General features: G+C 48.6%; 1 protein-coding gene across 2 annotated transcripts in view; it reads right to left on the bottom strand.

The window, feature by feature from the left end:
- Positions 1-14,913, bottom strand: part of AKTIP (AKT interacting protein) — a 58,160-nt gene extending 43,247 nt beyond the window's left edge. Inside the window, exon 1 of one of the 2 annotated variants that reach the window (XM_082270042.1) lies at positions 14,715-14,913. The gene's annotated coding sequence lies outside the window, so the exon portion shown is untranslated. The remainder of the gene's footprint in view (positions 1-14,714) is intronic. The other variant, XM_082270044.1, reaches the window with a different exon arrangement.
- Positions 14,914-27,984: the final 13,071 nt, after the last annotated feature.

Raw genomic sequence — 27,984 nt, 5'->3', positions numbered from 1 at the left:
TGGTGGTGAAGGGGTTAGTAATGCTGGGAAAAATAAAAATGACATTTCTCCTCCTGCTCAGCAGAGGAAAGATTCGATTGCACAGATCAATCCCGAATCTGTGCAATCGTTATCTGCTAAGTGTGTGTCAGATAATTTAAAAAAAACTGATGGATTTTCTGCTGGGAGGAATGTTGGAAGCTATGCTTCAGCTTTGGGGAGTCACACCAGGGTGGGTGGTGGGAATTCTGTTATTAGTCAAAATCCAGGGAGGTTTGGTGGGTATAGGAGGAGGAATGTGGTACAGTTGAGGTGGGTGGGGGATGGAACTCCACCTGTAAGGGGGAGGGTGGCTGAGTTGATTTTGGAAATGGGGTTTAAAGCTTGTGATATTTTTGCTTTAATTTGCCCGGTGGGGAGTTATGAATTCGATTTGTCGTTTGTAAAACCTGAAAGTTTGGATCTCTTCTGGGAGAGATTTAGGAGGTGCAAGGGCCTTCAGCAGTGGAGTGGTTTGGTGCCAAAAGTGATTTCAAGGCAGCCTCTGATAAAATCAGTGACCATTTTGGTGCGTAACGAATCCATACCAGAGGCTGATTTATTAGTATGGCTACGCCGATATGGCGAGGTCCTCACTCCACTGCGGAAGGTCCTTGATGAGCATGGGATATGGACAGGGGCCTGGACAGTGTCGCTAAAATTGGGGGTGCTGGGCGATGTAGTTCAGCACCTTCCCTGCTCAGCCTTTCTGGGTAGGGATAGGCTGACCATTTTCTACCAAGGTCAGCCTAAGGTATGTAATAAATGTGGTGATAAAGGCCACTTTGCATCGTCCTGCACCCACAAGAAGTGCTCACTGTGCCAGGATTTAGGCCATTTGGCCAGAGAATGCACCCAGATTCGGTGCAATTTGTGCCAGCAGCTGGGTCATCCATATAGCCAGTGCCCAGAGGCACTGCATAACTTGCCAGGATTGGAGACTGAGCTGCAGAGGCTTGATAAAGAAGATGAAGCAGCTGAAGTTAGAGAGGAAATTGTTGTTGCCCCTCCTGTGTCTGTTGTGTCAGATTCTGTTTCCCCTAGTGATGTGGTCCCTGAGTCTGTGTCTGTTGTGTCAGATTCTGTTTCCCCTAGTGATGTGGTCCCTGAGTCTGTCCCTCCTGTTGTTCCTACATCTACTGTGCGTAGATCCTCCAGACTAGCGGAAGCTGCTGGGGGGGCGGGTATAGTGGATCTTCCCCCTCGGCCTACTCCACCTCCAGTCCCTGTCTCTCGACACCGCAAACGCGGCCAAGAGGGTGCAGGGGTGCTGGATGGTGGTGGGGTCGATGGGGTTGAGGGAGGGGTGTCCATGTCCCATGTCTCACCCTCTGTTGTGGAGGATTCGGATGATGAGGGGTGGGAGAGGACAAAGAGGAAGAAAAAGAAGAAGAGGAAGACCAGTAAAGCGGTCACTTCTTCCTTACAGTTAGAGCCAGGAGGGGTTCCTCTTGGCAACACATTTTCGGTTTTATCAGGGGAGGAGTTAGTATCCGATTTATCTACTTTATCATCTATGGATGAGGGGGAGTCACATAGTGTAAAGAGAGCTGTTTCGGGTGATGAGAGTGTGGTGGAGGTTAAGAAACGACTACCCCAATCATCCTGATGGCAGTGCCCGCTCTGATAAAGGTGGCGACCATTAATGTCGCCAGCGTGAAATCTGCAAGAACTCGTGATATTGCCTTATTTTTGCTCAGTGAGTTTGATGCTGAGATTTTATTTTTGCAAGAGACCTGGCTCAATACTTTGGCCGATGTCCATCTAGCAAAAAGGGAGTGGAGATGCGGTCCCTCCTTTTGGTCTCTTGCGGCTGAGCCTTGCAGCGGAGTTGCGGTTCTTTTTAAAACCGATATGGTAACGTGCCGGCGGATAATTGAGGTAGAAATGGGGAGATGCATGGTCTTAGACGTCTCTGTTAGGGGGCAGGACCTGCGCCTGATCAATATCTATGGACCGCAGTCAAAATGGGACAGGAAATGCCTCTTCACAAAGATCAAGCCCTTCCTTTTTACATCCCAGCAGGTTGTCTTTGGAGGTGACTTTAACACCATAATTAGGCCTGAAGACAGGAGGGTCTCCATAGACAGGCTGGGTTATGATAGCGTTTTTCTTAGAGATATGGTTAGACAAGCAGGCCTGGTAGATGTGCACATTAAGCACTGCCCTGGCAGCACGGGATTCACGTTTCAGAGAGGGAATAGTCAGAGTAGGATAGATAGGTTTTTTTTAAAGGAGAACTCTGCTTTCTCGGCTCCTGAGTTGAGGGTGGTGGAGTTCTCTGACCACTGTATGCTGTCTGTGACTCTGAATGCCTCGGACACTCCACCCAGGGGAAGGGGTACCTGGAAACTGAATTCGGCTCTCCTGGAAGATGTAGAGGTAAGACAATCCTTTGAGGATTTTTTTCAGGCACAGGTTTCTATTCTGGACTTTTGCAGCAGTAAGTCAGAGTGGTGGGAGCTTGTGAAACAAAGGGCGATTGGACTTTTCAAGGCCATAAGTAAGAAGAAGCAGCTTGGTATGTATATTGCCTACCAGCATTTGCGGAGGAAGCTTGATCGTCTTGTCTCGTATGGAGGAGATCCAGGGGAGATCTCGGAGGTAAAGCTTCTTCTTAGGAAGTGTCAATACGACCGGCATGCCTCCTTGGTTCTGGAGAGAGATTATGGGAAATATCACTCGCCTGATCCTTACCAGAACTGTAAGCAAGGCATAGCAGTTAAGACGGTCATAGGTCTGAGGGATAGTACGGGTTCCCTGGTGAAGTCCAGATCAGGGATCCTGGAGATCTTCAGGTCATATTACGCAGACCTTCTGGGAAGAAAGGACCTTAGTCGGGACAGGATGGAAAGCTTTCTGGATTCTACTCCAGGATTGGGAAATGATACATTGCCTTTGATGGATTTGACAGAACCAATTTCAGCGGATGAGGTAGTTTGTGCTATAGAGAAGCTGGCTACCAAAAAGTCGCCTGGGCCAGATGGGTTGACAGCTGAATTTTACAAGTGTTTTAAGTCCATTCTGGCTCCCTTTTTAGCGGAGGTTTATAACAGCTGTTTAGATGAGGGTTCTCTCCCTCCCTCCATGAGGCAATCCGCTGTGATTCTTCTGTCAAAAGGTAAAGACCCCTCAATAATTGAGAACTGGCGCCCCATCAGTCTTCTCAATGTTGATAGAAAGATCTTGGCGAAGATTCTTTTTTGGCGCTTGTCGTCAGTAGCAGGCGATTTGTTGTCCAATCATCAGCACTGCTCGGTCCAGGGCAGAAGTACCTTTTCAGCAATTGTAGCTGTCCGGGAGGCTTTGGAGCGATGCAGGGCTGCTGGATGGAGAAAGTACTTGCTGGCATTGGATCAGGCGAAGGCTTTTGATCGAGTCAATCATGAGTACCTGTATTTGCTACTTGGTAGATACGGCCTGCAGGGGAGGTTTATTGATTGGCTGAAAACATTATATAAAGGGGCTGAGAGCTTCCCACTTGTTAATGGTTGGGTTGGACGGCCTTTTGAGGTTGGCTCTGGGGTGCGCCAGGGGTGTCCTTTGAGCCCCCTGCTATATGTATTCGCAATTGACCCCTTCATAAGAAGGTTAGAGAGTGGATCGTTGTGTGGGGTGCCTTTGGGCATTGCTGGTGTGCCGCCTTTGAAGGTCGTGGCCTATGCCGATGATGTGTCTGTTATTATCTCTGGGATGGAGGAGGCGCAGGAGGTGGTCTCTGTGATAGAGCAGTACACTGAGGCTTCTGGCTCTAAAATCAATCATGAAAAGAGTGAAGTTTTCTGGATGGGTGAGGAGGGTGAAAGCTTCGAACTTCCGGATGCCTTCCCAGAGCCCCAGCAGGAAATTAAAGTGTTGGGCATCAAATTTGGTCCTGGTGACTATGGTCATCGAAATTGGGAAAGCAGGTTGTTGAATGCCAATGCCAAGGTGGCAAGCTGGAAGAAATGGAAACTTTCCTTGAGGGAAAGGGTTGACTTGATTAAAACTTACCTGATCCCAATCTTTTTATATGTCAGCTTTGTCTGTATCTTGCCGGAATCTCTCTATGCAAGGGTGTACAGCTGCTTTTTCCAACTGTTATGGGGAAATAGGCTGAACCTGATTAAACGCAATGTAACTTACCTGTCCAGGCGGGAAGGTGGTCTAGGAATGGTCAACCCTATAGTTTTCTTTTCTCTGCTTTTTTTAAAGTATAATCTTGGTAATATGTTAGCAGAGACCCCGCCGGGATGGGTGGGTATTTTTCAATCTTGGTTTAGGCCTTTTCTGCGATGCTGGGAAGATGGCGGGCCAGTGAAAAGTCTGAGAGTCCGACATGGCAAGCTTCCGGCTTATGTTGCCCCGTGTCTGAAAATACTTAGGCAGTGGCAGGTGACAGTGGGGGATATCAAGTCCCTCCCCAGAAAGCTTCTGGAGAAGAGGATTTTGGGCTCTGCTTTCAGTGTGTCGCTGACCTTAAGGGATTGCCCAGGCCCCGTAATGAGGGAGGGGTTGCGTTTAATTAACTTAGGAAGAATCCCTTTGAAGTTTAGGGATCAAGCCTGGCTCGCTTTCCATGGAAGGCTCTATGTGAGAGGGAACCTGAAGCATCGCCCTGTGGATGATCGGGATTGTCCTAGAGCGGAGTGTGTTGGTAAAGTGGAGTCTATGGACCACTTTTTGCTCCAGTGTCCCTTTAACATAGAGGTGTATAAAAGGGTGGGGAGGGCTCTAGGCATCCCCTTTCTCTATCGCATGAGTTATGCGGAGTGGGTGTATGGGGCATTCCCGACTCGCTGGGATTTTGATTTGGATACACTTTTTCTAGTTAGTATAGTTGTCCGTTACTTCACGTGGAATGCACGGTGCCAGATTACCCTGCGGAAGAAAGTCCTCCCTGTCGAGGTGGTGGTGTACGATATTCTGGGTGAGGTTGGGAAGATTCGGGGTCTTGAGAAGGGCAGGGAGCCTCGAGCGGTCTGGATAAGGGCGTGGAGGAATATCAGACCTGCTTTTGGTGAACTGTCCATCTCTGGGTGAAAAGCTTTTTTCCTATGCTATTTCTTTCACACCCTTAGCTTTTGTTAGTTAATATCTTCATTTTTGAAGAAGGGCTGCATGCATAATGGGAGTGGTTTTTGTTTCTTGACCTCGCAGGTTTGATGTCTGGTGTGGTGGTGTGAGTCTAATTAAGATTATTTTTCCCGGTAATGATGTGTTTCATGATGTGAGTTTTGTTTTTGCTGTAAAGGCAGTCTTTATTTGAGAGCAGAATTTGCTATGTATTTTTTTTCCCCTTTTTCATGTAAATATGTATATATTTATTTATGTATATTGATTTTATGCTTATTGATTGCAAGACTTTTAATAAACAAAATTGGGAAGAATGCTCCTTACATTGGGGGTCAGTGGGAAGAATGTCCCTTACATTGGTGATCAGTGGTGGGGGTGGGGGTATTTTCCTTACATTGGTGGTCAGTGGTGGTGGGGGGGGGGAGGGATGCTCCTTACATTGGTAATGAGTGGGGGAAGGAAGTCCCTCTTACAGATAGCTAAAAGGACCATTGGTGTCACGCTGCTCTTTATGGTAGAATTGGCCCCAGAACTATCCAAGCACCATCAGATGGGAAGTCAATCAGTAACAGTTGAAGGAACTCCTTCCAACCTCTGGAGGGATCCTGGTTGAGTCCCATAATAGACGCTCATTTAGTAGCCATCACCGGCATCCAAACCTCAGCTAATCACAGCATAACATGTAATTATCTGCCGGCACGCCTAGTATGAGACCGGCATTACACAAAGGTGACGTCCTACAGAACTATGACCGGCATCTCTCCTATCAGGTCAAAGCAAACATTTGTAATCTATAAACATGAAAAGTTCAAATTCTTGAAGATCTAACTGCAGCCCGGAGTTTTTTAGGTTTGAACACCATGAAAAAGATTTAGAATTCTTGTTTTCTGGTTGTATCCCCACAGGGGAGATCCCCCCTCCCTCCCTGTCCCGGTGACACCTATTTAGGGAAAAAAGTGGTGCAGTTGTCACCAGGGCTGGAATGCACAGATAGCAATAAAGACAAAGAATGTCAAAAGCGCTAACCCTTCCCCCCACTCTCCCAAAAAATGGATTAAAAAAAGAGATTCTAAAGGCAGAAGTTTCTACCTTAATACATTCTTTGCATTAAGATAAAAAGCCTTCTGTGTGCAGCAGTCCCCCTAATACTTACCTGAGCTCCCTCTTGATCCAGCAATGTTGCACGAAGCCCAAAAACTCCCTCCTGATTGGCTGAGACACAGCAGCAAATGCCATTGGCTCCCACTACTGTCAAAGTCAGTGAGCCAATGAGGAGAGAGGGCGGGGTCAAACTGCAGCTATGTTTCTGAAGGGACACGCATACAACAGAGGCTTGGCTCAGGTGCCAAGCTGCTTGCTGTGGGGGCACTCGACAGGAGGGAGGGGCCAGGTGCGCTGGCGTGGGACCCGAGAAGAGGAGGATCTGGGCTGCTCTGTGCAAAACCATTACACAGAGCAGGTAAGTGTGACATGTTTATTTTTAAAAGTAACACCAACACCCAGTGGTGTATTTAGGTGTTGTCCTGCCCTAGGCCTGACTAAATCTGTGCACCCCCTAATTTAAATATGACCCACCCCTTCCTGTTTATGACCTGCCCTGTCATCTGTAAACCACAGCCTATCAGTGGACCACCAGTGCAGCCTCATTAGTGCACCACCAGTGCAGCCTCATTAGTGCACATCAGTACAACATATCAGTGCCCATCAGAGCAGCCTCATCAGTGCCCATCAGAGCAGCCTCATCAGTGCCCATCAGAGCAGCCTCATCAGTGCCCATCAGAGCAGCCTCATCAGTGCCCATCAGAGCAGCCTCATCAGTGCCCATCAGAGCAGCCTCATCAGTGCCCATCAGAGCAGCCTCATCAGTGCCCATCAGAGCAGCCTCATCAGTGCCCATCAGAGCAGCCTCATCAGTGCCCATCAGAGCAGCCTCATCAGTGCCCATCAGTACAACATATCATTGGACCATCAGGGCAGCCCCATCAGTGCAGATCAGCCTTCATCAGTGGAGCATACCAGTGCAGCCTTATGTTGCTGGATTAGTAAGATTGCTCGTATCTTGTAAGATATTTGGACTTGTGTTTGCTGCCACTGATTGTAATCATAGGATTATTTCACATATTTGTATAATAAATAGGAAGTCCGGAGTCATTATACAAATAAGTGAAATAATCAGTGGCACCAAACACAGGTCCAAATATCTGATAACATTGGAGTAATCTTACTATTCCAGTGACATTGCGATAGCACATATGAGGTGAGCAAGTCGAAAATTTTATTGCCATCATATACAATTAAAAGACTTAATCGTATATGAAGCAAATCAATATGCTCGCTTAACCACTTGCCGACCGCCGCACGACTATCTACGTCGGCGGTCAGCCCCTCACAGGCAAAGTGACGTAGGGCTACGTCACTAGCTTGTGAGGGTCTAGGGAGCGAGCGCGCGCCGCCGGAGGCGCGCTCCCGCTCCTGCGTGGTCACGGACCCCCCTGCGCGTGTGACCGGCGGACCCGATGTCCGCCGGCCACTCTGCGATCGGCGGGGGAGAGGGAGAAAGTCAGGCAGCTTGTGTAAACAAGCCACCTGTCATTCTCCCCTCTGTATGAGAGATGATCATACGGATCTACTATGTAGATCCGTTGATCACTCTGCATACAGTTGAAGCCACAGCCAATCACAGTTAGAATCACGCCCCTAGGGACACACACAGCCCCTCCCTCTCAAATAAAGTTAACCCCTTCACTACCAGTGTATTTTTACAGTAACAGTGCATATGTTTAGCACTGATTACTGTAGAAATGTCACTGGTAACCCCAAAAGTGTCAAAAATGTCAGTCAAGGGTCCGATCTGTCCGCCGCAATGTCGCAGTACCGCGAAAAAAAAAAAATTGCAGATCGCCGCCATTACGCGTTAAAAAAAAAAAAACAACAAAAATGACAAAAATCTTTCCCTTAGTTAGTAAACGCAATAACTTTTGCGCAAACCAATCAAAATACGCTTTTTGCGATTTTTTTTACCAAACATAGGTAGCATAAAACAAATTGGCCGAAAATGTTAAAAAAATTTTGATTTTTACATTTTTTTGGGGGGAATTTCATATAAAAAAAAAGTGAAAAATATTGCTATTTTTGCAAAATTTACGCTCTTTTTTTGTTTATAGCGCGTGAAAAAAAAAAAAAAAACAAATACCGCCAAAAGAAAGCTCTGTTTGTGGGAAAAAAAAGGACGCCAAATTAGTTTAGGTACAGCGTCCCAGGACCGCGCAATTGTCCGTTAAAGTCACGCAGTGCCGAATCGCAAAATACCCCCTGGTCGTTTAGCAGCCAAATCCTCCGGGGCTTAAGTGGTTAAGGACAAGGATGTTTAAAGAAATGAAATTATAATATGGACAGGATGCCGGCCATACCTGGGGGTGGAGGAGGGTAGGCGGTCATTAGGCTGCAGTGCCACTCTTATTTGTATTGGTGGCTGCCGGGCCAGTTATATTCGGTGTAGCTGGCGGCCTGTGGTCTGTCCGAATGTCCTCAACGGCCGGTATCCTCATACGACTGCTTTATAGGGGCGCCAGACCGATTTGCCTCCTGGACCCTGCCATCCGGCCCAGCTCGCTCCATAGGACTGGCACTACACTAAAAGTGTAGTGCAAGCCGGTGGGGACCCTTTTCGTGCAGGAGCCAGGAGGGGGCTGTTTTTTTTTGTGTGCTTTTTTGCTTCCCCCCCCCAAAAGTGCTGCCCTGGGCCTTGTTGGCCTAAGCCCATATACAGCATTGCTAACAGCCGTCAACATAAGGGCACATAGAAAATAATTGTTCACAGCCCGATGTGTGGTACAGAAAAATGCAGGCATGCTGGATTCTTCTGCAGCACACTGGATGGCGGTGGAGGTCACCGCACTGCGATGTGGAATAAAATAAACACGTTGTACATTTCCAATAATGACTTCTCAAGGCAAAGTTTTCATGAACAGATGACTCTAATGGCAAAAAGTTAAACTCCAGGACACAAAGGACTTAAATCTACTTTGTGTGCACCAAAAAGCCTTTACAAACCCAGCTAACACCTTGTAAAAGTAGCAGTGACATCACTGTGCTGTCCATAACCTAGCAGGTCCACCACTACAGAAAACTACAGGAGGGGGGTGGAGACAAGACCAGTCACTCTGCACAAGGAGAGACAGCAGAGCTGTGGGAGATGCCAAGCAGGCTCCACCCACTACAGGCTGCCTGCAGAAAACTACAGGAGGGAGGCGGAGACAAGACCAGTCACCCTGCACAAGGAGAGAGAGCAGAGCTGTAGGAGGGGCCCAGCAGGCTCCACCCACTACAGGCTACCCCTAGAAAACTACAGGAGGGGGCGGAGACAAGACCAGTCACCCTGCACAAGGAGAGACGGCAGAGCTGTGGGAGAGGGCCAGTAGGCTCCACCCACTACAGGAGGGGCAGAACAAGGACCAGTCACCCTGCACAAGGAGAGACAGCAGAGCTGTGGGAGGGGCCCAGCAGGCTCCACCCACTGCAGGCTACCCCTAAAAAACTACAGGAGGTGGAGACAAGACCAGTCACCCTGCAAAAGGAGAGACAGCAGAGCTGTGGGAGGGGCCCAGCAGGCTCCACCCACTACAGGCTACCCCTAGAAAACTACAGGAGGAGGCGGAGACCAGACCAATCACCCTGCACAAGGAGAGAGAGCAAAGCTGTGGGAGGGGCCCAGCAGGCTCCACCCACTACAGGCTACCCCTAGAAAACTACAGGAGGGGGCGGAGACAAGACCAGTCACCCTGCACAAGGAGAGACGGCAGAGCTGTGGGAGAGGGCCAGTAGGCTCCACCCACTACAGGAGGGGCAGAACAAGGACCAGTCACCCTGCACAAGGAGAGACAGCAGAGCTGTGGGAGGGGCCCAGCAGGCTCCACCCACTGCAGGCTACCCCTAAAAAACTACAGGAGGTGGAGACAAGACCAGTCACCCTGCAAAAGGAGAGACAGCAGAGCTGTGGGAGGGGCCCAGCAGGCTCCACCCACTACAGGCTACCCCTAGAAAACTACAGGAGGAGGCGGAGACCAGACCAATCACCCTGCACAAGGAGAGAGAGCAAAGCTGTGGGAGGGGGCCCACAGGCTCAACCCACTACAGGAGGGGCAGAGGCAGGACCAGTTGCCCTGCACAAGGAGAGACGGCAGAGCTGTGGGAGGGGGCCAGTAGGCTCCACCCACTGCAGGCTACCCCTATAAAACTACAGAGGGGCGGAGACCAGACCAGTCACCCTGTAAAAGGAGAGACAGCAGAGCTGTGGGAGGGGGCCAGCAGGCTCCACCCACTACAGGCTGCCTGCAGAAAACTGACATCACCAGTGACACCAATACAGTGATCAGGAAGAATACTATACTACAGTTCTAATATACTAATCCCAATAAGTGTATATTGATTGAATTGTGAAAAAGTTAGAGCGTCTACAAACTATGGGATATTTTTATTTATTTTTTTACTAGTAATGGCGACAATCAGAGACTTATAGTGGGACTCATATTGCGGAGGAGAAATCAGACACTAAGTGACACCAATACAGTGATCAGTGCTAAAAAATATGCACTGTCACTGTACTAATGACACTGGCAGAGAAGGGGTTACCAGCAGTGGCAATCAAGGGGTAACTATGTGCCTATGTGTGACGTGTGTACAGTGTAGGGATCGATCAATTATCGGTGGGGCCCATTTTCACTTTTTTGAAGTATCGGTCACAAACTTGCCAATATCACTTCAAGTGGTTGTACCGGAATGATGGCTGCAGCTACAGGCGTCACCCAGGTACATTTTATTTTTTTTTTTTTAAGAGCCGACGGTCGGCTTTCTTGTAACAACTGATGCCGATAAGAAGCCGCTCAGCTGTTTGCAAGCAGCGGTAGGGGACAACCCCCCTCCCCCTCCTTTTACCGCTCCACCCAGGTCTCCCTTCCCACCAGGAGCATTAGAATAAAAAGCCTTCCGTGTGTAGCAGTCCCCCCTAATACTTACCTGAGCCCCATCTCTATCCAGCGATGTCCACAAATGCCTCAGCCGCCCTGGGACTCTCCCTCCTGATTGGCTGAGACACAGCAGCAGCGCTATTGGCTCCCGTTGCTGTCAATTGAAGTCAGTCAGCCAATGAGGAGAGAAAGGGGCAGGGCCAGGCCACAGCTCTGTATGTGAATGGACACAAGGAGCTGTGATTCAGTTTGGGTGCCCCCATAGCATGCTGCCTGCTGTGGGGGCACTCAACAGGAGGGAGGGGCCAAGAGAGCCGAAGAGGGACCCGAGAAGAGGAGGATCCGGGCTGCTCTGTGCAAAACCAAGCAACCAAATAGAAACCAAAATAAAAAATTATAAGACTTTACAATCACCTGAACCCTATTCAAAATGGGGGGGGGGGGGTTGGCCTACAGTTTTACCTTAAAGAGTTGTTTTACCTATTCAGCGATACAACCCACCGCTCCTTTCTTCATCACAACCTGTGCAAAATAATTGGTGTATGGGGAAACATGTGGCCTCCTCCCACAATGCAGTGCACAGGCCAAGCAGCCAATTGCTAGGCAAGAGCACCATCACATGATGAAGGCGGTGACATCACTGGGTATTTTGGAGGCACATGCTACATATAAAGGAGCTGGGGGGGGGGGGGGGCGGGTAAAGTGACGCCAAGTTCTGGACGTTATAGGAAAGTGTTGCATTGCTGTGTCCCCCATTGGGGATATTTCCCCTTACTTCCTGTCGCAGGGACCACCAGAGAGCTGTTGACAGAAAACAAAAACACGCATTTTGAGCTGGCATGTTGTATTGATCTCAGACAAGTGATGGTGTGAAGAGTCCAAGGGTCGCCCCAGGGGGTGCGGTGTTCTGCTGGACCTGCAAACTGTCAACAAGGCCAAACTCCTCCCCCTCCTATCAGTGGCAGGCCGGGTGCAACACCCTGCAAGAGGAAACAGTCCAATTTTATCAGCAATCTATGAGCAAACCAGACAATGTTCCATGAGTACTGAGCCACCCCTGCTGGTGAGGAACCACAAGACCCAGCATGCCCCAACATCCAAGCCAATCCTAATACATTCCCTACCACTGAAGGCATCCTTTAAATGCTATAAATAAATAACCGGAACATCTGCTGCTGAAAATACTGGGATTGGTGGGTGCGGGAGGGTCACAGAAAACCCTTGTTGGGGTTGGCAGGTGTGGGGGACATACAAAGGTCAGACGCCCCGACATGGGTGGCAAGAACGGTGCTGAGCGCAAAGAACTGGACGACCTGGAGACTGCTACAAACGCACTATGGGCGGGGTCAAATGTGTGCGGGAATGTGTAGAAATCGGTGCGCTTTCCCACAATGCACAGAGACAGCGCTGCCTTCCACAGGGATTGCCCCGAAGTTTGGGACGCATTGAGTACAAAAAATACAAATGCAATCTCTGTATTATTACATTTTTTGTTTTGGAGTGTAATACCGCTTTACCACCACACAATACACAATAGCGCTGTGCACAACATTGAGGACATGCAGCGATTTATGGGACGCAATGCACAGCATGAGCCAGGTGCAGATATAATCACTCCGTATCCAATCACTTCTACAGACCCCACCCCCGAGGTTCTCATGTGACCTCCTGCCATGATGCCATGCTCTGGTCCAGCAGGCAAACGATGAGCACTATCCCCTGTGCCCAGTTATGGCATAACAAAGGGGCGGGGGATGGTGGTGAAGGGGAGCATAAGTAGTGAGGTGGGGGGGGTGGGGGGGGGGGGGGGGAACACAGGTAAAGTGATGGGACCCTACAGGCAGGGGGGGGGGGGGGGGACACCCCCATACCCAGGGGACCCTACGAGCAGGGGGCACCCCCATACACAGGGACCCTATAGGTAGGGGGGCACCCCCATACACAGGGACCCTATAGGTAGGGGGGCACCCCCATACACAGGGACCCTATAGGCAGGGGGGGCACCCCCATACACAGGGACCCTATAGGTAGGGGGACACCCCCATACACAGGGACCCTATAGGTAGGGGGGCACCCCCATACACAGGGACCCTATAGGTAGGGGGGCACCCCCATACACAGGGACCCTATAGGTAGGGGGGCACCCCCATACACAGGGACCCTATAGGTAGGGGGGGCACCCCCATACACAGGGACCCTACAGGCAGGGGGGCACCCCCATACACAGGGACCCTACAGGCAGGGGGGGCACCCCCATACACAGGGACCCTACAGGCAGGGGGGGCACCCCCATACACAGGGACCCTACAGGCAGGGGGGGCACCCCCATACACAGGGACCCTACAGGCAGGGGGGGCACCCCCATACACAGGGACCCTACAGGCAGGGGGGGACACCCCCATACACAGGGACCCTACAGGCAGGGGGGGCACCCCCATACACAGGGACCCTACAGGCAGGGGGGGCACCCCCATACACAGGGACCCTATAGGTAGGGGGGCACCCCCATACACAGGGACCCTATAGGTAGGGGGGCACCCCCATACACAGGGACCCTATAGGCAGGGGGACACCCCCATACACAGGGGCCCTATAGGCAGGGGGCACCCCCATACACAGGGACCCTACAGGCAGGGGGGGACACCCCCATACACAGGGACCCTACAGGCAGGGGGGGCACCCCCATACACAGGGACCCTACAGGCAGGGGGGGCACCCCCATACACAGGGACCCTATAGGTAGGGGGGCACCCCCATACACAGGGACCCTATAGGTAGGGGGGCACCCCCATACACAGGGACCCTATAGGCAGGGGGACACCCCCATACACAGGGGCCCTATAGGCAGGGGGCACCCCCATACACAGGGACCCTATAGGCAGGGGGCACCCCCATACACAGGGACCCTATAGGCAGGGGGCACCCCCATACACAGGGACCCTATAGGTAGGGGACACCCCCATACACAGGGACCCTATAGGTAGGGGACACCCCCATACACAGGGACCCTATAGGTAGGGGACACCCCCATACACAGGGACCCTATAGGTAGGGGGGGACACCCCCATACACAGGGGCCCTACAGGCAGGGGGACACCCCCATACACAGGGACCCTATAGGTAGGTGGGGACACCCCCATACACAGGGACCCTATAGGTAGGTGGGGACCCCCATACACAGGGACCCTATAGGTAGGTGGGGACCCCCATACACAGGGACCCTATAGGTAGGGGGGGCACCCCCATACACAGGCACCCTATAGGTAGGGGGGGCACCCCCATACACAGGCACCCTATAGGTAGGGACCCCCATACACAGGGACCCTATAGGTAGGTGGGGACCCCCATACACAGGGACCCTATAGGTAGGGGGACACCCCCATACACAGGGACCCTATAGGTGTCACGTGGTGTATAGTATATCACGTGACACTGCGGGTCTATGCGGTGATCCTCTATATAAGGTGGGAGAGTGAACCTGCCGTCTGACACACTGAGCTCTCCGCTCCTGTCAATCACCCGCACCGGACGTTCCCATTGGCCGAGACGCTGTGCGGAGGGGCGTGTCGCAGCCTGTGATTGGCTGCCCTGTGACAGCGATGGCAGGCCGGGGAGAGGCGGTGGTCTTGGCTGTCTGTGGGGCCTGCTCGGATCTCTGACCGATACCAGCCTTACCTCCGCTATCTCATGTCCTCTGCCGGAGTAAAGGGCCTCCGTCTCCCCCGTCACACCGCTGCCCTGGGCCGCTCTATCCGCTCCCACAGCGCGTCATGTCAGCGGCTCCACTCTACCATCAACAGCGCCAGCCGCTTCCGCCCCTAGCAACGGATATCCTCCCCGCCCATCACTATGGAGACCGCCCGCTACCTTCCATTGGCCCGTCCGTCTGTCAGTCTGGGTGTGAAAGGGGAGGGGAACGCAGAGGGAGGCCAGCCCTGAGTGCGAGGGGAGACGTGCGTTCATTGGTGGATGCGGCGGTCGCTCAAATCGAAAGGCGGATCTTTGAGAAGTAGGCGGGGCTGAATACAAGGCTGGCATTTTGCGAGTGGTGGGAGGAGCCTATAGGCTCTTGTAAGTTGATTGGCAGCATTGGAGGAGTCTTTTTGAGTGCATCCTCATACTAGGAGGAGAATGGTGGTGGGAGGAGTTTTTGCTTTCCAACTAAAACCAATGACAGTGGGAGGAGTTACACGGTCGGGAAACATGGTGGGAGGGGTTTAGGATTTCCTGAATTGAGTGACAGTGTGGTAGGTGTCTGCTTATCTCTGTTAGTGGGAGGAGTCAGAATAAAATAAACATGATGGGAGGAGCTTAGGCTTGTCTGTTGAATTAAGTGACAGCGTGGGAGGTGCTTGCTTATTTATCCCTGATAGTGGGAGGAGTTAGAATATTAGAAGCATGGTGAGCGTGGTTTAGGCTTGTCTTTTGAATTAAGTGACAATGTGGGAGGTGCCTACTTATCCCTGATAGTGGGAGGAGTTAGAATAAAAGCAACATGAAGGGAGGAGTTTAGGCTTGTCTGTTGAATTGAGTGACAGTGTGGGGGGGGGGGGTGCCTGATTATCCCTGGTTGTGGGAGGAGTCAGAATGTCTTAGCCACATGGTGGGCGTGGTTTAGGCTTTCCTGTTGAATTGAATGACAGTGTGGGAGGTGCCTGCTTATCCCTGATTGTGGGAGGAGTCAGAATGTGTTAGGGGTTTAGGCTTGTCTGGTAAATTGAGTGACAGGGTGGGAGGTGCCTGCACATCTCCTGAGAGGGAGGACTCAGAAAGTTTGGCGGCATGGTGGGAGGAGTTTAGTATTTCCTTCTAAATTGAGTGACAGTGTGGGAGGTGCCTGCTTATCCCTGATAGTGGGAGGAGTCAGAATGTCTTAGCCACATGGGGGGGGGGGAGTTTAGGCTTTCCTGCTGAATTGAGTGACAGTGTGGGAGGTGCCTGCTTATCCCTGATAGTGGGAGGAGTTAGAATGTTTGGCAGCATGGTGGGAGGAGTTTAGTATTTCCTTCTAAATTGAGTGACAGTGTGGGAGGTGCTTGCTTATCCCTGATTGTGGGAGGAGTTAGAATGTTTGGCAGCATGGTGGGAGGAGTTTAGTATTTCCTTCTAAATTGAGTGACAGTGTGGGAGGTGCTTGCTTATCCCTGATAGTGGGAGGAGTCAGAATGTCTTAGCCACATGGGGGGGAGGAGTTTAGGCTTTCCTGCTGAATTGAGTGACAGTGTGGGAGGTGCCTGCTTATCCCTGATAGTGGGAGGAGTTAGAATGTTTGGCAGCATGGTGGGAGGAGTTTAGTATTTCCTTCTAAATTGAGTGACAGTGTGGGAGGTGCTTGCTTATCCCTGATTGTGGGAGGAGTTAGAATGTTTGGCAGCATGGTGGGAGGAGTTTAGTATTTCCTTCTAAATTGAGTGACAGTGTGGGAGGTGCTTGCTTATCCCTGATAGTGGGAGGAGTCAGAATGTCTTAACCACATGGTGGGAGGGGTTTATGCTTGTCCATTAAATTGAGTGACAGGGTGGGAGGTGCCTGCTTATTGCAACATGGTGGGCGTGGTTTAGGCTTTTCTGTTGAATTGAGTGACAGTGTGGGAGGTGCCTGCTTATCCCTGATAGTGGGAGGAGTCAGAATATCTTTGCCACATGGTGGGAGGGGTTTATTGCTTGTCCGTTAAATTGATTGACAGGGTGGGAGGTGCCTGCTTATAGCAGCTTATACAAGCTACATGGTGGGCGTGGTTTAGGCTTTCCTGCTGAATTGAGTGACAGTGTGGGAGGTTCCTGCTTATCCCTGATTGTGGGAAGAGTCAGAATGTGTTAGCCACATGGTGGGAGGGGTTTAGGCTTGTCTGGTAAATTGAATGACAGGGTGGGAGGTGCCTGCTTATCCCCTGATAGTGGGAGGAGTCAGAATACAACAACATGGTGGGAGGAGTTTAGGCTTTCCTGCTGAATTGAATGACAGTGTGGGAGGTGTCTGTACACTGTTGATGGGAGGAGTCAGAAAGTCTGGCAGCATGGTGGGAGGGGTTACCATTCTAATTTGGTAGACAGTCCTGATTCTGGTGATGAATTGCTCAGTCCCTCACAATTGTCCCCTTGTATCATTGCAGGCGATGAAGATTCTGGCATAGGAATTATATTATATTATAGGAATTATTGCAGTTTACCAGTCCCCAGATGTGGATTCTGCATAAAGGACTTCTTTCCAGCAGTGGCCGGTGTGCCCCACGAAGGAAGCCGCATCCATGCATTGCCAAAAACACATGGCACTGTTTACTTTACTTTTTTGTAACTTTATTGAAATGTAACACAATGACATTTCCTTCATCACTGCAGAGGTTTACAATGCGGTGTGCTGCGTCACAACAGCGGTGTGCTGCGTCACAACATGCTGCGCTGAGAAAAAGAAAATTACAGCACGGAGCTGTGAACTGAACCAAGCGTCGCCATACGTCTTACAATTGGACCAGACAATCCTTGCAAAAATAAAGTGGAACTATAAAGAAAAGCTTTTTTTTTTTTTTCTTAATTTTGGATAAAGTTAACCACTTTACCACCGGAGGATTTTCCTGCGAAAAGACCAGGGGGTTTTTTGCGATTTTTTACTGCGTGACTTTAACGGACAATTGCGCGGTCGTGCGACGCTGTACCTAAACGAATTTGACGTCCTTTTTTTCCCACAAACAGAGCTTTCTTTTGGTGGTATTTGATCACCTGTGCGATTTTTTGATCACGCGCTATAAACAAAAAAAGAGCGTAATTTTTGCAAAAATAACAATATTTTTCACATTTTTTTATATGAAATTCCCCCCAAAAAAAATGTAAAAATCAAAATTTTTTAACATTTTCGGCCAATTTGTTTTACGCTACCTATGTTTGGTAAAAAAAAATCGCAAAAAGCGTATTTTGATTGGTTTGCGCAAAAGTTATCGCGTTTACTAACAAAGGGAAAGATTTTTGTCATTTTTGGTGGGTTTTTTTTAACACGTAATGGCGGCGATCTGCGATTTTTTTGCGGTACTGCGACATTGCGGCGGACAGATCGGACCCTTGACTGACATTTTTGACACTTATGGGGGTACCTATATATATGCACTGTTACTGCAAAAATGACACTGGCAGGGAAGGGGTTAACTGTATTGGACAGGGAGGGGTTAAGTGTGTCCTAGGGGCTTGCTTCTAACTGTAGTGGGATATTCCTATTGGTGTAAAAGAAAAGATCAACGGTTCTACATAGTAGAACCGTTTGATCTTCATTTTTACACAGGGAGAACTGACAGGCGGCTTGTTTACATAAGCCGCTCTGTCTTTCTCCCGCTGTACCGGCGATCGTAGTGTGACCGGCGGACATCGGGTCCGCCAGTCACACTCCCGCACTCCTCCGTGAACGAGCCTCGGTGGGCGCGCGCTCGCCCGCTATTGGCTCTAGAAGGAGTGACAGGCAAGTGACTGCCTGGCCGGAGCCGACTGCCGCAGTAAATATACTGTGCGCAGTCGGCAAGTGGTTAAAGCGGAGTTCCGGCCTCAAAATCAAAAAAATCGATTTTGGGCCATCCACTTGCTGAAAAACAAATGGATGCTCCCGATTATTTATTTTTTTGTCACTTACCTTATTATAGAAGAAAATATACTCACCTTCCTTCCACTTCCTCCCTCAGCGGCAGCGCCCTGCGCTGTCTCTTCCGGCTTGCAATGACTCCTGGGAGATGAGCGTCATCGCTCCCAGGAGCCAATGCGCCTGCACCGGCCCCGCTCGTCACTTCCGGTGCAGGCGCGGCATTCCCTGCTGAACAGCTTCTGGGCATGCCCACACCTGAGATGGCAGCGCTGGAAAATAAAATTTCAAGGTAAGTATTTCTTCTAAAAGTTGTGGAATGTATTAACCCTGACTGTCCCGGGGGTATTTTTATCTAAATTTGACCCCCGTGGCCGGAACTCCGCTTTAATACCTAGGGATGCACCCATACCAAGCATTTGCCCAAATGCTGCCGATACAGAAACGGATACTTTTCGGTGCGATTTGCGTCAATACAAAATGAATGGGCGCAACTCGCAATCCCTGCTTGCATCGCATACGATTTCCTCCACCGCTCCTGTGTGTGTGTGTATAGAAAGGGATTAAAGCGCCATCTGGTGGGCAGTTTAAAAAAATGTTAGAATTCATAGTACATATCTGGCCACATGCAAAATATTCTACAGAGGTGCTCACTAGAGATGCGCGGAAAACCCCCTATGCGGTTCTGACCAGAACTCCTGAACAGAGAAAAAGTTCTGACTCAGACGGCAAGCCCCATTATAGTCTATAGGACCCAAAAATGTAAAAATTAAAAGTCCCCATTTTGAAGGCTTATATGCAAGTTATTGGCCATAAAAAGGGTCTGGGGGCCCGGGTACTGCCCTGGGGAACATGTATCCATGCAAAATGTTTTTTTTTTTAAAGATAGTTTTTTTTAGGAGCAGTGATTTTAATATGCTTAAAGTGCAACAATAAAAATGAAAAATTCCTTTAACCACTTCTGGACTGGGAGGTTTTACCCCCTTTATGACCAGGCCATTTTTTTTTTTTACGATACGGCACTGCATTATTTTAACGAACAATTGCACAGTCGTTTGACGCTGTACCCAAATACAATTGATGTCCTTTTTTCGCACAAATGGAGATTTCCTTTGGTGGTATTTGATCACCTGTGCAATTTTTATTTTTTTTGCTATAAAAAAAAAAGAGCTTCAATTCTAAAAAACAAAAAAAAAAACAAACAAACAATATTTTTACTTTCTGTTATAAAACATTCCCAATAAAAAAAAAATGATTTTAAAATTTGCCACCTGTGTCCCATTGGGGAGATTTCCCTTCATTTCCTGTGCCATAGCCAAAAGAGGAAGTGAGAGGAAATCCCTCAAAAATTAGGGAATCTCAGGATTTCACCAGAACTAGTGTTCCGAAGATTTCCCCCTATTAGTTTTCTGATGTCAACCCAAAATTTTCTTTTACTTTCTCTTTCCGACAATATTGGTAAACAGGAAAAATAGAGAGGGTAAGGCCCCGTTCACACTGGGGCGACGCTACTTCACCCGGGCGACCTCACAGGTCGCGGCGCGCTGCTCGTACCACGACCTCAGAGCGGCCGGCACGGACTTCATAACATTGAAGTCTATGACGGTCGCTCCGGGTCGCCCCAAAGAAGCTCCGGACCCTTTTTGTAAGTCGGAGCGACTTGTGTCGCTCCTATTAGAATGGGTCCACAGCTTCTCTGACAGGTCGCCCCAGTGCGAACGGGGGCTGAATCTCCCTAAGGGCTCTTTCACACGGGCATTCCGATCAGATCCGCCTGTCAGTTTTTTAGGCGGATCTGATCGGATGCCTATTCATCCCTATGGAGCAGTGGATGTCAGCGCTGACACCCGCTGCCATCCGCATCCGATCCTGTCCGTGAAATCCGGACGGATGGAAACCCTATTTTCCATCCGTCCTGGGGATCGGATCGGAGCGGATGAGAGCGGACAGGCGGTCCGCTCTCATCCGATCCCCCATAGAGAGCAGCGGGGGCTGTGACACCTCCCTCTCTGCACTGCAAGCGGAGACGGAGCTGTCACAGCCTACGGAGGCGGACCGTGTGAAAGAGCCCTTACGGGGGCACAGACAGCTATTAAAAGCCTGGGTAATTGGGTGAAGGCGCCTAGTTTTTGAGTAGATCAACACTATGTGTGTGAGACACAATCAAACTGAATATAAAATAAATAAAGTAGGCGCTGGTGCTAGTGTTATAAATTAATTAAGTAATTTTAACCACTTGCCGACCGCTCACATTGAGCCTACTGCGGCAAAGTGGCTCTCCTGGATCCAGCGACGTAGACCTACGTCGCTGGATCCCGCCCCCTCTTGGCGGCACGCGCGCCGCCAGAGGCTCGCTCTTGCTGTATTCGGACACAGCGGGAGTTGGGCCAGGGGAGGAGAGGCGGTGATCACCGCCGCTCTTCCCCGATCGTCGGGGATCGAGCGAGGAAATCCGCCCACTTGTGTAAACAAAGAAGGCGGATCTCCTATGTGACAGGCAGGGACAGATCACAGGGTTCAGCATAGCTGAACCTGCGATCTGTGTCTGTGTCACACAACCCCCTCCCCCCACACACGTCAGTAAGCATGAGGCACACATTTAACCCCTTGATCACCAACCCTTCCCTGCCAGTGTCATTATTACAGTAACAGTGCATATTTTTAGCACTGATTACTGTAGTGATGTCACTGGTCCCCCCAAAAGTGTCAAAAATGTCAGTTAGGGGTCCGATCTGTCCGCCGCAATGTCGCAGTCCCGCAGATCGCCGCCATTACTAGTAAAAAAATAAACAATAAAAATGACAAATCTTTCCCGTAGTTAGTAAACGCAATAACTTTTGCGCAAACCAATCAAAATACGCTTATTGTGATTTTTCTTTTACCAAAAATATGTAGCAGAAAACAAATTGGCCTAAAATGTTAACATTTTTTGATTTTTAAATTTTTGTTTTGGGAATGTTATATATCGGAATGTAAAAAATATTGTTTTTTTTTTTTCAAAACTGTCGCTCTTTTTTTCAAAAATTAAAAGTCGCACAGGTGATCAAATACCACCAAAAGAAAGCTCTATTTGTGGGGGGAAAAAAGGACATCAATGTAATTTGGGTACAACGTCGCACGACCGCGCAATTGTCCATTAAGTAACGCAGTGCAGAATCGCAAAATATAGCCTGGTCAGGAATGGGGTAAAATCTTCCGGTCCTAAAGCGGTTAAAAATACGCTCATTGAGGATTTTTTTGTCAAAGACATGTAGCTAAATACATTTTGGCCTAAATATATGACAAACATTGAATATATTGGATATTTTTTAACTGTCAAAGTAGAAAATGTAAATTTTTTCGCAACATGTTCGCTATTTTTTTATTAATATAGCAAAAAATAAAAAGCGCAGAGGTGATCAAATGCCACCAAAAGAAAGCTCTGTTTGTGGGGAAAAAAAAGGATGTAAATTTTGTTTGGGTACAGGGTTGCATGACCGCGCAATTGTCAGTTAAAGTCGCGCAGTGCCAAGTTGCAAAAAGTGGCCTGGACGTAAAGCAGGAAAATCCTCCGGTGGTAAAGTGGTTAACAATCAGCTATTTACAGTTTGTTAAAGAGAAAAGAAAAAACGCAAAATGCATGAAAACTGTATGCAAAACGCAGGTTTAAAAACGCACCCCAAAACGTGTCTGAAAACCGCATCAACCACATAGATGTGAACCTAGGGTGAAGGAGCATTGGCACACTGATGAAATCATTAATCTGCTCTCACCTCCATCTGTAAACTTCCAGTATTTTATTGAACCCCCCCCCCCCCCCCCAACCCCCAAAAAAAATAAATAAAACTGGCTGGTTGACAGTGCTGCTACTTTCTCATCCATTCTGCGTCCTGGGATTACGTAAAGCTAATATAAAGACTGACTCATTTTAGCTTTCTCTGCCATTTCCAGTCATTTCAAAGGAAAAAAAATGACAAGCAGTTCTGATTGAACAAGAATTTAAATAAAAATCATTTAATAGTCAGTCTGATCCCCTGCTGGACATCTTAGATAATAAGGAACTAAAGTGTGAAAAGCAAAATTCTCAAATGTTGTAATCATTCTTGTTCAAAGCCAAACCTCACACAGGAGATTAAATCTTTTTATATTAATTTGTAATAAATGGTTGCAATAAAATCCAACTCTGGGAATTACAAAAAAAAATAAAATCCTTGCAGTGGAACCCCCTACACGTCAAGGGTTAAATGCTCAGCAGTGGTTCTCAGCCTTTTGAGACCATGGCCCGGTATATTCTTCTGAAACCTTCCATGCCCCAATAGTATAACATAAAGTTTAAATTCACACAATAAAAGTGTAGGACTGCAAAATATGTATATAAGGCTGGAGGATGGGGCTGAGTGTTATTGGGTTGTAGGGTGGGTTAGGAGACCTGGTGGCCCTACAGGGAATTAAGTTTATGGAGGGGGCTGGGGGGCACTGTGGAACACTGTTGGAGGATGGGGGTACTATGAAGGGCTGGAGGCTTCCTGTGAAGCTGGGCAGCACTGTGGGAACTTGGGGGCACTGTGGAGGCTGAGGGCTCTCAGGGGGCCTAGGGGCACTATGGGCCACTATGGGAGGTTGGGGGGGGCACTATGGGCCACTATGGGAGGTTGGAGGGGGGCACTATGGGCCACTATGGGAGGTTGGAGGGGGGCACTATGGGTCACTATGGGAGGTTGGAGGGGGGCACTATGGGCCACTATGGGAGGTTGGAGGGGGGCACTATGGGAGGTTGGGGGGCACTATGGCACAGAAGCACTGCAGGAGGGTAAGTGATCTGCATCAAGCAAGGCCCAGGAGAAGGGAAGCTGCGGCCAAGCAGTGGGCCATGGGGCAGTGGCTGATAACCACTGCTCTAGGGGATGAGGAATAAGGAGTAATACTTATGTATAAAGGGGAAAAATGGGGAGAGATTCTGTTATAACAGCAGTATTAATAATATGCCAAGGCCCTATCCCTCAGACAGGAAAGGTAGAACAAGGGGAGATCCCATCCTCTTTCTCTCCCTCGGGAGGAAAAAGGGATGGAAACACTTGGAGGGATTTTTTTGGAGGTGCCCGGCAAAAAATCACATATAAGCAAAAAACAGTACAGTTTATTAATATATTATCAATAAAAACCATTAACATTTAATAGTGCAATAACAATTAATTCTCTAATACTAGCCTTACTAGGCAAAAAGTAGTAGTTGGAGCACATGTGGGTAATTCCGGATCAACGCGTTTCGCCCAAAGCTAGGGGCTTCCTCAGGATCCAAGACAATTGAATTAACACCACTAAAGATGTAAAAATATAATTAGGAAAAACATCATACAAATAAACATATAAATTCCGATAGCCATCTATACAAGTTACAATATAACATCCATCACATTATAAAAAATGGTATTGCCAAATAGATACAAGGGGAGTAGAGATTGAGAACAAGCAGCACAAAAAAAAACAAATCATGCGCGTGCGTGCCCATGTGTGCACACGCAAGGGATTGCATGCACAACCACCGGCACACACACGCATTAGGGAACGGTGAAGGGAAGTACAGAAGTATATCTATGGCTGGGGGAGCAAGAGAAAGAGGGAGGCCCGCACCAGGACACAACACCAAGGGGCATAACATTATGTCATAACATTTATGAATGAAAAAGGAAATTAATCCTATTATCTACCTTCGGTTGTGGACAAATAATATCAGAAAGTCCAAAAGGTAAGGAGAACCAAAACTGTAGCTGGCCCAACTGGAAAACACCACCGACAAAATATAAAATCAGTGTCATCAATAGCTGCATGTGAATCGACCAGCTAGTGGAAACTCTATAAGAATCTGAGGAAATATACTACACCTGTGCCAAAGTAAAAAAAAAATAATTATATAATAATAGTAATACTTACCTTATTCCTTGCTCTGGCAGACTCTGACCCTCTCCTCTGCGCCTGGTTGTGGGCTGTCCCTCACCATCTGCAACTGTGGCCTGGAGCGCCTTATAGAGAAGGCTGCAGGAAAGCAGTTACACAGATGGAAGGCATCTCATGGAGAGAGGAATAAGGGAAGTATTATACCTCAATGAGCAATGTTATTAAACCCCAATAATACCGAGCGAGCCGAGCGGCTTCTCAGCCGCATTAGTTGTCATTACAAGACAGCTGACCGTCGGCTATGGACACCGGTACCGGGGTGATGCCTCTAGCTGCAGGCATCACCCCGGTACAAGCACTTTCCGAAATATTGGTAAATAAAAAGCCAATTCCGATATTTCAGGGAAAGTCCATATCGGCCCTCGATATATCGGCTTTGCCGATAATCAGTCGATCTCTAATATATATATCACCTGTTGGCTTGCAGTCCTTGCCCTTGTGTTTGTGCTCCAAGGCACATCACTGCTAGCAGTCTTCTGTTCTCCGTGTTCCTCCGTGCATGACCTGGCTTGGCTGACCACTTTCCTGATTTTCGATTCCGCATCGGGCAGACGACCTGGCATCAGCAGACTACCCGTCTCTGGACTCGATCCCGGCTTGGGTGACTACCCGCTTCTAAAATTTATCCCGGCTTGGATGACTACCTGCTTCTAGACTTGATCCCGGCTTGGATGACTACCCGCTTCTAGACTCGATCCCGGCTTGGATGACTACACGCTTCTAGACTCGATCCCGGCTTGGATGACTACCCGCTCCTAGACTCGATCCCGGCTTGGATGACTACCCGCTCCTAGACTCGATCCTGGCTTGGATGACTACCCGCTCCTAGACTCGATCCCAGCTTGGATGACTACCCACTTCTAGACTCGATCCCGGCTTGGATGACTAACGGTTTCTAGACTCGATCCCGGCTTGGATGACTACCCGCTTCTAGACTCGATCCCGGCTTGGATGACTACCCACTTCTAGATTCGACCCCGGCTTAGATGACTACCCGCTTCTAGACTCGATCCCGGCTTGGATGACTACCCACTTCTAGACTCGACCCCGGCTTAGATGACTACCCGCTTCTGGACTTGACCCTGGCTGTTCCTGATTTCGCTCCTCACTCTTGTTGTGCATTTATTGTTGTTTCTCTAATAAACTGCTTTATTTTACTTGCAACTTCATGTGGTCTGGTTTCCTGGCATCCTGACAATGCAGTAGATACACTCTTTTTATAAATTATTGCTTAAAACGTGACAAGGGTTCCCAAAGCACTATGGGTTGTCCAAAGGGGCAGCACTGCAGAAATCTCCTACTTTGTGGCACATAACGTTACCTGTACATTGTCTTTGCATGGTTGATGATAGATGTAGGTTTAGCTACTGAGACTCTTTAAGACACATCCAGTCTACAGGCTGATTAATTCCCTGTTACTTCCAGGAAGCAAATTACTCAAATTGCGTTCACATCTGAGTCACATGTGGAGGAACTGCGACCAAAATAACCTAATTTCGTCCCAGGAAGGATAGTGGCAAGAATTTCATTTTTTACATCATAAAGTCTTCCTTGAAATGCAGAAAAATATCAATGATATAAGCAGAATGTTCTGTCGCTTCCAGGAAGCTTTCAGTCCATGGCAAAAAAATGTAATTTTTTCAAGCCTGTTAAAGCGGTGTTCCAGCCCCCAGCCTCCCCCTCCAAAAATTAAAAGTCAGCAGCTACACATACTGTACACATGGTAGCTGCTGACTTTTAATATTAGGACACTTACCTGTCCTGGAGTCCAGCGATGTCGGCACCGCAGCTGATGTTTCCATCGGCTGTCGGGTGCTGCCGCCGCCATTGCCGGTGAGTGAACCCGGCAGTGAAGCCTTCACGAACGGGTCCCCAATGCGCATGTGCAAAGCGCGCTGTGCATTCGGATTGGCTCGGCGGCGGGGGGAAGGAGGAGGGGCCAAACTTCCGAGGGACAGCGCCGCGGCGCCATCTCCTGGAAGTGGGGAAGGGTACCTGTCAAAAACTCCCCCCTGAATGGTGCCAAAATGTGTCACCGGAGGGGGGGAGGAAGCAAATGAGCGGAAGTTCCACTTTTGGGTGGAACTCTGGTTTAAGATAATTTTCATTTTCAAATTTCTAAAAATACTTTCATTGTTCGCTAACATACTTGTGTCTCTACCTCAAGACTGAGCTATGAGGAATGTGCCATCAAAGTCCTCTGCTTCTCTCCAGTTTTCATTTCCTCCTGATCCAAGCCAATCGCAGAAATGTTGCTAAAATGGATTACCGTACAGCCTGGACGCAATTATTAAAGCTGGAAAGAAATGGGGGGCACATTCTTTTAAATGGAGACATTTTTTTACTACCTAAGTACCTACCTCCGAACTGTCACCGGAAATGGGGGACATTTGGTCACCCTACCCTATTGTCTTATTTGGCCCCTTTTTTAAATAATCCACTAATGTATACAGTATCAGTGAAAATGTTGTAAGGGATGAGCAGAGTTCTGGTGAATAGCGCTCATGGCAAGGAACAAATTGACACCGAAGGGCAGACCCTAGCCACTTACAGACCGCCCACTGTGTATTTACGTCGGTACTTTGACTTTAACTACCGGGGTTATGGCAGCAGATAGCAGATAGCAGATAGCTGCCATAACCCCTGGTATTTTTTTAAGCGGCGGGTGGTGCACTATAACATAAGGGTGGTCCCAGGGGCGGATTTGTCGCTGTATCCCCTTTATGGGAGGCGGAAAGGGGTGCCGGACCCGTCGGTAGCGGGGAAAATGATTCGGTCCGCTGTCCCCTCAGGCAGGAAGTTTAGTGAGGGTAAGATAGCCCCCACTTCACTCTATGGCCTTGGAGGCCCAGAGCGACGTCATATGTTACTTCCTAGCAAGGGATTTAAAGAGCCCATTTTTTTTCATCATGAAAAAAAACGACTTTTTTTTTTCTTTTTTAGTGTAGATGTGAAATGTGAGGTCTTTTAGACCCCAGATCTCACATTAAAGAGGTCCTGTCCTGCTTATTTTTATTACAAGGGATGTTTACATTCCATGTAATAGGAATAAAAGTGATCAAATTATTATTATTTTTTTTTTTTTAAAGGACAGTGTAAAAATAAAAATAAAAGATAAAATAAATAGGAAAACAAAAATGAAAGTGCCCCGTCCCCGTTATCTCACGCAAAGAAGCAAACACATACCCAAGTCGCGCCCACATATGTAAACGGTGTTCAAACCACACATGTGAGGTATCGCCGCGATGGTTAGCGCAAGAATAATAATTTGAGCCCTAGACCTCCTCTGTAACTCTAAACTGGTAAGCTGTAAAAAAATTTTAAACTGTCGCCTATGGGAATTTTTAAGTACCAATGTTTGTCACTATTCCACGAGCGTGCGCAATTTTGAAACAAGACGTGTTGGGTATCTATTTACTTGGCATAACATTATCTTTCACATTATAGTAAAAAA

The sequence above is a fragment of the Pelophylax lessonae genome (assembly GCF_965119305.1).
Source record: "Pelophylax lessonae genome assembly, chromosome: 10".
NCBI classification, from domain to species: domain Eukaryota; kingdom Metazoa; phylum Chordata; class Amphibia; order Anura; family Ranidae; genus Pelophylax; species Pelophylax lessonae.
The sequence above is the reverse complement of the archived record's forward strand: the minus strand, read 5'-3'. Positions and strand labels throughout refer to the sequence as shown.